The sequence below is a fragment of the Zootoca vivipara genome, chromosome Z (assembly GCF_963506605.1).
Source record: "Zootoca vivipara chromosome Z, rZooViv1.1, whole genome shotgun sequence".
Taxonomy (NCBI): domain Eukaryota; kingdom Metazoa; phylum Chordata; class Lepidosauria; order Squamata; family Lacertidae; genus Zootoca; species Zootoca vivipara.
This window is the reverse complement of record NC_083294.1, coordinates 22,412,488-22,423,717: the sequence shown is the minus strand read 5'-3', so window position 1 is coordinate 22,423,717 and position 11,230 is coordinate 22,412,488.

Sequence of the window (11,230 nt, the reverse complement as noted above, 5' to 3'; positions counted from 1 at the left end):
ATGAAGGGCAGCATCCTTTCCTCCCCCCCCCCCCTCTCTCTCTCACACACACACTGCTGAAACCTCACCAGTCCCTGCCTTCCTTCACAGACTGCTTTGGTGGAGCATATTGCTGTTCCCTTCCATCATTTCAACCCAAAATTTGGTGCACAAAAGCACCATCTGTGCCTTTCCCACATTTTAGAAAAGGTATAAAGCTAGGGGAGCTTGGGACCCTTCAGAAGCTCTTGGACTCCAGCTCACATCAGTACATGGCTAATAGTCACGGGTGTTGGAAGATGCAGAAAGCACCTAAGGGGAACTCAAATCTTCAGTCTGCTTTTTTTTGTAGGCTTTATACTATATTGCTTATAGTATATTGCTTTATACTAAAAGTCTCATTGTGATTTGCAATATATACAGGTGAAATTAGAATATCATCAAAAAGTGCATTTATTTCTGTAACGCAACTTAAAAGGTGAAACCAATATATGAGATAGATGCATGCCATGCAAAGCAAGATATGTCAAGCCTTTATTTGTTGTCATTGTAATTATTGGTCGTTAGGTGGGTCAATTATAAATGGAATGTAATTAATGAAATGTAATAGCGATGTTTATTTTTGTAGCTATTTGTTTTATTACTGTGGAATTTCCAAAAGAAAGCATTTGTAAAAATTAAAAGAAAATAAAAAATAATAAGTTGCATTACTTAAATAAATGCACTTTTCAACGATATTCTAATTTTCCGAGTTTCACCTGTACAATGTAATAATGTACATTGTACAATGTAATGAAACATGATGAAAACATGCACAATAGCATTGTGGTAACAATTGTTAAAACATACACACTAAAAGACTGGATTGAGTAACTAACAGCAATGTCATTAAACCTGCCCATGTAAATGGTTTTAACTGGCACCAGAATGATAGTAAATTTGGTGCCAGGTGAACTGCCCTGGGGAAAGCATTCCAAAAACTGGCGGCAAGGTGGGCGGGAGGTGCTGTTATTTCTGAATCTGGAGTTTGCATTGCACTAGGAAACTGGGTATATTTAGAACATAGAATCCCCGCGACGGGGTGAGCTCCCATTGTTCAGTCCCAGCTCTTGCCAACCTAGCAGTTCGAAAGCACATTCAAGTGCAAGTAGATAAATAGGTACTGCTCCAGCGGGAAGGTAAACGGCGTTTCCGTACACTGCCCTGGTTCGCCAGAAGTGGCTCAGTCATGCTGGCCACATGACCTGGAAGCTGTACGCTGGCTCCTTCGGCCAGTAAAGCGAGATGAGTGCCGCAACCCCAGTCGTCCGCAACTGGACCTAATGGTCAGGGGTCCCTTTACCTTTACCTTTTTATGTGCAATGTACCACTTGATATTTTGCTGGTTTTATTAAGACAACTAGATGGGGTAGTGCAAACATGTGGCCACAAAAATGTAGGTAGCATGATACAATATTCAGAACTTAATGGCAAGATGTGGAGATAGAAGACAAGATGTGCCTTCTGTTTACTGCCTTCTGCCAGTCTGCAGCAAGGATATTTAGGTACAGTACTTAAAATACTTCTGTCACTTTTCCTTCTGCAATTCAATGCAGGTAACAGACATTGTAAAATACAATAAAAATGCATGTTCGCCCTAGACAGACCTGCACATCATGCTTATTTCTCTTAGAAATCAAAAAGAGAGAAATAATGCTGGATTTATGAGAATGGGTTTTGTTTTTTGGTAACATTTTGGAACAACCAATCCCAAGATGCCGTACAACCTTGTAGTATTCTTTTCATTACTGTGAGTTGTAAGTTGGCAGGGGGGGTATTTGTTTGTTTGTTTGTTTGTTTGTCTTCTGCCTACTAACTGAAGTTCTTAAGGTGGCTTTTGCAATGTATTTAAAACACAATAAAAAGGCAGTTATGCACTGTCACTACAGCAAGGCAAAGCTGTATACAAATTGTATACAGTGGTACCTCTGGATGCAAACAGGATGCGTTCACAACCAGAGCAGTACGCAACCTGAAGTGCCGAATCTGTGCATGCTTGCCACGTGTGACATCATTTGGCGCATCTGCGCATCATAGCTGCCAAGTTTTCCCTTTTCTCACGAGGAAGCCTATTCAGCAGAAGGGAATTTCCCTTAAAAAAAGGGATAACTTGGCAGCTATGCTGCGCATGCGTGTATCGCCGAACCCGGAAGTAACCCATTCCGGCACTTCTGGGTTCGGCACGTTCGTAACCCGCGATGTACGCAACCCGCAGCGAATGTAACTGGAGGTATGACAGTATAGTGAATTTTGTTTGGTATTCCTATTTTGCAACAGAATTAGTTAAATAAAATGCAATATGAATGTATCCCTATCAGTGAGAGGGTTCAAATGCAACATTTCTGCTGTTCATCCGTCATTGTACTCATTTCCTTCTGAACTCTGCAGAAGTTGGGTGCTCTTTAAATATTTACGTGGGCTTAGCCTTAGACTTATTTTTTTTAAAAAAAGCTTGCCATCAATTTTTTTTGCCCTTTTACACAAATTAGTCTTTTTTTCTATTAGCATAATTAAATTGCTAACATTAATACAGAAATGAAATGCTAAGCCTTTGATTTTCATTTTGGAACTCTTTGGCAGGGTAATGGCTTCCGTTGTGGAGTCATTCTCAGCCTCTTTCTATTAATGAGCATTTATCTACAATTTAGAGATGCCAAGCACCTGTGGATGTCAGGCATAGATTATGAAATGTAGAACTATATATATATATCCTCTGCTTAAAATATACTGGAGTTTGTGTAAAGAAAAGCAGAATTTTAAAAACTTCAGTTGTAAAATTAAGGCCAGGTTTCTCCCCTATCCCCATGGTTTCAAGGAACCTTCAGAGTCATTGACTACACAATGAAATTCATTCCTAACCACCATTTATAAACACAGGAAATACGATTGTGCAAAAAGTATTGCATCCTAAGTATTGCATCCTCATCCACTTTCAGGCACCTGATAAAACATGTAGTAAAAATACTTATTAGACAGAATGATCCCAACACCCGCTGGAATATAACTGTGTTTAGCTCCTTTTCATCCTTCCCTCTTTTTAATGGGGAGTGGGTGGAATTGCACAGGTGTGATGAGCTTCTTTACTCCAGCCCTGCAAAGACCCTCATACCAGCCAATCTTGCTTCAGGCAAAGAAGGGGCTTGGTCATTAGCAAAGGATGCCTTGTATAATCTCAAGTCAAGGAGAGCAATTGCTTGAAGGATCATTTGAAATAAGCAAAAGGCAGTTCTAGAACAAACTGCCGGTAATAACAACCAGCCAGCTTGTGACTCCAACTCCTATCAAGCCCAGCCAGTATGGCCAGTAGTCAAGGGCAATGGGAGCTGTGCAGAAACAGCTGGAGGGCCATAGCTTAGCTACCCTTCAACTAAACACTCCTTAATCCTTCTCCATTATAAATCCAGCAAATTCTCCAGCAATGGATTTCCTTTAAAAATAATAAGTAATCATTGAATCCCTGGCCATCTGTTTTTGCAAGAAACTATTAACCGAGCCTCTCCCCTCTCTTTGAGACTGGTGGATGCCTATGAAAAAATAGATTCCCTGTAGCAGGGATGAGGCAGCTGTGGCCTTCATGATTAAGGAGGGAAGAATTTGATCATTTCATGTTCTAATTTTCCCAGTCCTAAATTGAACTTTCCTTGTTTCTGTATTAGGTTGTGTGCACACTATATATTGAAAGCACACGCTCCCTAAGAATCTTGGGAACTGTAGTCTGCAAAGTGTGCTGGCAATTGTGAGATAACCATGTTACCCTGACATTGACAGTAAGGGGGACATGTGAATTGACACAGATATAAATGTTGTTAGGAGGGGTAAAAAAAAGTGAAAGATCAAAAGTTTGCAAAGGGGTTTGAGTAATCTTGCAGGTGAACATGCTAGGTATTGAAGGAGCAAAGAGAGTGGATTTAATTAGAAGATCTTTCCACGTGTACTGTGACTTATTCAATGGAAATGTCATTTTATGGATTTTCAAATATTGTCAGCATGCAATAGCGTCCACACCATGAGAGCAACTTCAATTGGCTGGCTAAACCAGGTGCAGATTGCTGATGGGTCTCAAATCCTTGGTGAGTTAGGGACTTCCTTGCATGTGAAAACAATCTCCAGCAGATTGAGCAAATGAGACCAATAGTGGGTCCAATGGTTAAGAAGGTGGTTTCTGCATGTGTTGTAGAGGGAAGTGAGGGGCAGATGGCGCTCATCAACCTGGGCAGGTAGCCCATCCAGGAGAAGGAAAGCTCTGATCCTAAACCTCTATTGCTTTCTGGCCATACTCATTCATGAGAAATTATTTGGGAATAAACCCTGAGGAACAATCTGTACTATCTACCTAGTGGGACATCTTCAGGAAAAGAAAAGACAAAGGAGTAAACCCAAATCCGGAGTGGAGTCCCTAAGATGATTGGATAGCACCTTCTATGCCACCTCCTGGCAACTCCTGCAGTCATCTGGTGCCAAACATATTGCTCTGCTTTCCTTTGGACCACATCAGCAAGGCCCAAGGAGAGTTGTTGTCTGGACATCCCAGGACCACAGGTCCAAGCCTATAGGCACCTGCTTCCCTCTCTCAGGCCATGGCCCAATTTGCAGATCACAGATGTAAAATGGGGGTAACAGTCCAATGCACACCTCCAGATCACAAACACAATTGTCAAGGCTGAAGATGTGTCAGATTGCTGGGAGTGCTTACAGGGGTTCCTGACAGTTACAGATAGATACCCTTTGACTGGCATACATTCATTTTTTTCCCTGTATGGAATACCACAAGATTGTTTTCTACATCTAATCAGGTGGACACCCAAAGATAATATGAATTTTAACTGATGAGTGGCACCTGAATTCAGACAGACATTATTTGTCAGGAAAAATATGTGTATGTTGGCACAATACATCCCCGTTTCATGAAGAAACCACACAAAGGAGAAAAGAGGTGGGAAATTGTGGGAGAGCATGTGGATATCTGATTTACATAGATATTTCACACAGGGCTAATAGCAATTCAGGTAATGACACAGGTTATTCATATGCACATTTTAGTAAGTCAAATTGCATAAATGGCAGGGATCCAAAGCTCCCATGACCCTGATCAAGGCAACAGAACAATATGGTTATTTGGGCTACCCAAGAAAATATATGGGGTTTGTGGCACCTGGGTGGGCAGAGTGTTGCCACTTGCTTCAAATGCAACATGCACGTTACGGACCTTATTCCCTTCTGGATATTCATTCTATCCACACCACCCCTTTCAGACTAGACAATAAAGGGATGTGGGGAAATAGATAAAAGGAGGCATTTTTTTAAAAAAACACTGAAGGTATTCTAATACCCCGTGGTGGGGGTGGGGTATTTATGAATCAACTAAGGTTGGATAATGGAATGAATCGCAAATGCTACTCTGGAAGGATTAGCCAGTCTCCAGACAGAAGTTAATTTTCTAGTTAAAATGGTTCTCCATGTGGCTCTTGATTGAAACTAGCTAAGCAGGGGGGTTTATGTGCTTTCTTGAACAACACCTGCTGTTATTATGTTGCTAGGAGTTGTGTAATAGAAACCAGCTCCAGGTGTTGGCATAGGTCTCTCAAGAGCTATATGGTGCCAGGTGTAAGCCTGGGCTTTACCCGACGCTCCTGCTCAAACTATGGGCACAGGCCCTGCATACCCACCCTCTCATCCAGTGTGGTTGTAAGAAAATAGGAAGCACCTGCTCCCTGTTTTAAACTAGCCAAAATTTGTCATTATGTCTGAATTGTGGAGAGCTTGGTTTAGTTTCAGCTGTAGTTTCTTAATAAGTTGGGATCAACAACCATGGCTTGATTGTGACTTCTTTCAACAAACCATAGTTTAATTTAAAGTTTAAGGTAACCAAAGGTACACCCAACCACCCCAAAGTTCAGACATAAGAAGTTCAGGTTAGTTTAAAACAGGAAGTAGATGCTTCCATAAGATCATACTCAGAATTGGAAAAGGCTTAAAAGATTATCCAGCCCAACTCTGTACCCCTGGAGGAAATGCACTGCTAGGCAGCCCTCTGGAAATCTCTAATGAAGGTGAACTGACCACTTCCAAAGACTCTTTGTTCCACTATCAAGCAGCTCATGTCATCGCGAACTCTTTCCTAAATATTTTTTATCTGTGTTCCCTTCCTACTCTTATCCAGCAATTGGCAACAATTCTTTAGCTTGGTAATACAGGATGTTGGTCTTCCTTCCAGAACATCTAGTGCCATTGTGCCCTCTAGAGGCTTAGAGCAGGAAAGGCAGGGGAAACATAACCTTTTTGTTCAAATTAGGTACATTAAAGAGGGAGAGAGAGACAGAGAGAGAAGCTCTGCTGCATATATATTGTGTTGCTCATAAGAAGGGCACTATTATTTCATGCTTTACCATCCTGCTTCAGCCAGGGCTGTGTCTCTCCGAATGTTGCTGAATTAAAGCCCCCACCATCCCTGACCAGAGGCTATACTGTCTGGGGCTGATGAGAGCTGGAATTCAACTGCCCTGGAAAGCCACAGGTTCCCCAGCACTGCCTATGCAATCTAAACTACAAACAGCAGAAAGCAAGCCTCTGAGTCAGGGATGGGAGCCTGCCCTCTGAGTGTTGTTGGACTCTGTTATCCCTAGCCAACAATCAGGATGGTACGAGTTGTACTCCCAAAATATGCCAGGAACATATGTTCACCACTCCTCTGTTAAGCCCATGGTGGTCATAGAATCATAAAACTGTAGTCTGTCCCACTTCTGAATGGCTCTCGCCATCAAAAGGTTTTTCCTAATATTTAGTTTTTGGAATCTCCTGTCTTGCAAATGGACTCCATTGGTTCCGGTCCCACTCTCTGGGGAAGAAAAGAAACAAGCTTGCTATGTAATCCATGTGAGAATCCCTCAGATATTTGAATATGGCTATCGATCCCTGAGGGTCATCTAGTCCAACCCCCTCCAGAGCGGGAATCTCAACAAAAGCACAGATGGTCAGCCAACGTGTGCTTTAAAACTTCCAAGGAAGGAAACTCCACTACGTACCAAGGGAGTCCGTTCCACTGTCAAACAGCTGTTACCATCAGACAGTTCTTCCTGGCGTTTAGTTGGAATCTCTTTTCTTTTTAAGTTATCTTAAATTCATTCATTTGGGTTCTGCACTCTGGTGCAGGAGAAAACGAGCTTGCTCTGTCTTCCATGTGACCAGTCTTTAGATATTTAAAGGTGGCTATTCATATCTCCCTCTCAGTCTCCTTTTATCCAGGCTAAACAAACCCAACTTCCACTGTTCCTCATAAGGCTTGGTTTCCAGACCCTTGATCATCTTGGTTGCCCTCCTCTGCACACCTTCCGGCCTGTCAATATCCTTAAACAGTGGTGCCCAGTGAGTGGGTCATGATTCCTACTTTATTTTCCTCTATTGGAAGAAGTCCTCTGTTTCAGGACTGGGGAGCCTGTGGCCCTCTGTGTATTTTTTGACTACTGTTTGCATCATCCCTGACCATTAACCATGCTGTCTGGGACTGAAGGAAGGTTCTGTCCAACAACAACTGAAGAGCCACATGTTCCCCAGACCTGCTTTACTTTAAGGGGTGATGGATCTGGGAATCTTGGCCCTTCTGCATTCAGACCAGTAGCTCAGTTGGTACAGCATGAGAACTCTTAATCCCAGGGTCATGGGTCCCATGTTGGGCAAAAAGGCTCCTGCATTAGATGGTCCTTGTGGTCTACTCTACAATTCTAAGCTTAAGTTAAAGTGATATTTCCTCAAATGAGCATGTCTGTCCCTTCTTCCTCCCCTATTTCCCCTAGTTTTAGCTGCTTCTATTTGCGCCATTCATTTGTATGAGACAGGGAAAGTGAGTGACAATAAGGACACATTCCCAGAAGGCAACATAGTCACCATCATTCCATTATACAAAAACTAACTTTTGCATAGATCAGTGAAATAGTTAGCCCTGATAAATCTCAGCTCTTCATGCCTTCAGATCTAAAGTCCTCCTCCAGGTATGTGATCCACCCCCCAAATATTTTGTGTGAAGTGAAAACATCACATTATAATGTGATTCGCCTCTCACAGAGGAGGAGCAATAATCTACCTTATTTTTTATCCAACATATTGTGCTGAAAAATAAATAGTGCATTATATGCTTGCGAGATGACAATTGCTTTTAATTTTCAACACTTTGCATAAGTTGTTTTCTTTCCCCCCCCCACACTCTTTTGCCCCCTGCCCACCCCCGCCCCAAATACCAGGCCAGGGTTGCCTCCAGAATCAAAAGCCAACCCCAAGGAACACTCTCTTCCATCCTAGGACATCTTTCTCATGTGACTAATTTAGTTTGTTTATTTACCACTTCAAAGTCCTGATAAAAACCCTTCAACCTGTCAGATAAATTCTCCTGGCAGTTTATTAAGGTTTGGAATCCCTGGGAGTGGGGGAGGAGGCTGATAAGGCTGGCTAAACTGCCGCTGCACACTCTTTAATGTGATCAACAATTTCTGCAGTCTTTTAATGTCCAAGAGGCATGCTTAGACTAAAGCCTCCTACATACTACACTCACTGAACTAGGCCCTCCAGATCTTACTGGATGGGAACTCCATCAGCCACACTGCCTGAGTCTGATGGAAGTTAATTCGACCTTTGGAGGGTTACAGGCTCCCCATCCTTGCAAAAGCCCCACCTTCTAATTTAAGGATGGGAAAACTGTAGCCCTCCAGATGCTGTTGGAGGACAACTCCCATAAACCTTGACCACTGGCTGTACTGCCTGGAGCTGATGGGAGTTGGAGTCCAATAACATCTATGGAGTGCATAGGTTCCTGCTCTAATCCTAAGAGTGTGGTGCAAACCACAGTTGTTCAGTTTTGAGAAGCAGGCGCTCCCCACATGCCCCAGGCCTCCCTTTGTATCAGTGTTCCACACATCTGGTTCTGTCACTGAACACAAGTGGAAACGTGGTGTACCTGCTGCTTTCTATCATGCCTACAGAAGGTATTTCAGGAGCAGGTCTTATGCTCCCATTCAGTGCATTGGTGCCTTCAAGCACTGGTGCATGGCTGGCACTGAAATACTAATATTCTACATGGTAAACTGGTGAAAACTGAGGGAAGAGAACTTGATCAAGAGAGGAGCCACTGAGCACAGGGAAGGGAAGGGATGAAAAGGTGAAATCCTTTTGCAGCCCACACCTTGCCACAGGACAGCTTCCAGGATGTCTGTGTGTGGTGATAGTTCATTGACTGGCCCATTGAGCACTCAAGTGCTACGGTAGGCCAGAAACCTCTGTCACCTTTGAGTCTGCACTGTTTCCAGCTATGTGCTTAAAACATTTAAAAAATTGTGTTGGAAGGGATCTTGAAGGTCCTCCAGTCCAACCTCCTAAACAGTTTGGTATCTGCAATGCAAGATGCAACTTACAGCAAGGGTCACAGTAGTAGCACATAGCTGTTGTTTTCTACACCTTGGGGGGGGGGCAACTTTGGCCGTGTGCACATAATACATTTAAAGCACATTATTACTTGCACAGCTACAATTCCCAGCACTCTTAACTAGTTCCTATGAATCTATGTGGAAAGCCTTCTGGAACATCTCCACATAGCCAAGGAGGGAGGGGGCACGAGCGCCCCCTAAATCAATACAAATCAATATAAATCTGAGGTTCTGCCCCCCCTAACAAAAGCCTGCCCCCTAACAAAAATCCTGGCTATGCCCATGCCCCCAGCCCTTGCCAAGTTCAGTGAAAGTGGGGCAGTCTAGCACCTTCGCATTTCCACTCATCCTTCCCACCCCTAGAGCAGAAGAGATGAGCATCTGGGCCTTGGCAGAATGTTCCCTCTCTTGCCAAGTTTTGGCAGCGGCAGAAGTGGCAGGGTGGGCAAGGGGGTGCAGCAGAAAGGCAGAGTGTGATATATTCCCACTTCACCTCAGGTGGCGAAATGGGATGGGCCACTCCAGATTGCAGCTGAAGTGATACACATTTCCTTCTACAGCAGGAAACTACAAACTTCAAGCTTGCAGGATCTAATTTGTGGTGTAAAAGTAACCCTGAGATTCAACAGCTGAAGCCTGATGCAGAAGACATATAGTTAAAATTACATAATTTTGAGCTCAGGATTTTGTTTCCAGGCCCAGACCTGAACTGAGCTCAGTCCTTGCATACAAAACCAGTGTGGCGTAGTTGTTAGGGTGATGGAGTGGACCGAGGAGACCAGGGTTCAAATTCCCACTCAGCCATGAAGCTCTCTGGGTGACCTTGGGCCTGTCACTGCCTCTCAGCCTACCTCGCAGGGTTGTTGTGAGGATAAAATGGGGAGGGGATAGAGCCATTGACCTCCTTGGAGGAAAGGTGAGATATAGAAAGCATAAACAAACAAACAAACAAACAAACAAACAAACAAATTCATTCATGGGGTTTCCCACCCACCCTGTTTCAGCACTATAATTTAGTGATTCATTTTGCTGTTGCCATCTAAACAGCTAGGAGTAAGAAATCCTTGTTGATCTAATTTGCAGTGCACACAGAGATCTACCAGTAGATCTCCACCTAACCTTTTAAGCCCAAAAAGGGCCTAAAGGGAGCCATCCAAAACGCATTAAGTCCAAGTTCTGAATTTGCCCATCTTCCCCACCGGATCCCATCCTCATGTTAATCAAGTAAGCAAACACATCTCTAAACCTGCAGGCACTTTATTGGCATTGTGAGTCTGGAGCAGATGGCTTTAGCAACACGTTCTCTCCCAAGTCTAATAATAAACCAAACACACTGGGAAGACAGATGATGATGTTGTTGTTGTCTCAGAGCCTTTGCTCCCCATCTCATTTTACTTCTGCCCCACGAAATTATTTGACCAATGATGCTCATGGGACGACTGTACAGTATATGTGACACGGGCAATGCAGAACATTCTTCTCCCTCTCCAGACCGGATGTGTAAGATTCATTAATCCTAAAGGCGTCAACCAGGGCTGAGAAAGAGTTTGGTGTAGTGATTAGAGAGTTGGACGAGGGCCTGGGTTCAAAACTCCACTTAGCCATGAAGCTCACTGGGTGGATCTGGTCTAGTCATTGCCTCGTCAGTCTAACCTACCTCATGGGGTGGTTGTGGTGATTAAATGAGTAGGGGGGAGAATCATGTATGCCACCATGAGCTCCTTGGAGAAAAAGGGTGGTGTATAACTGCAATAATTAAATAAATAATGCAAAGATATTGTTAGATTTCCCCCGGACTTGAT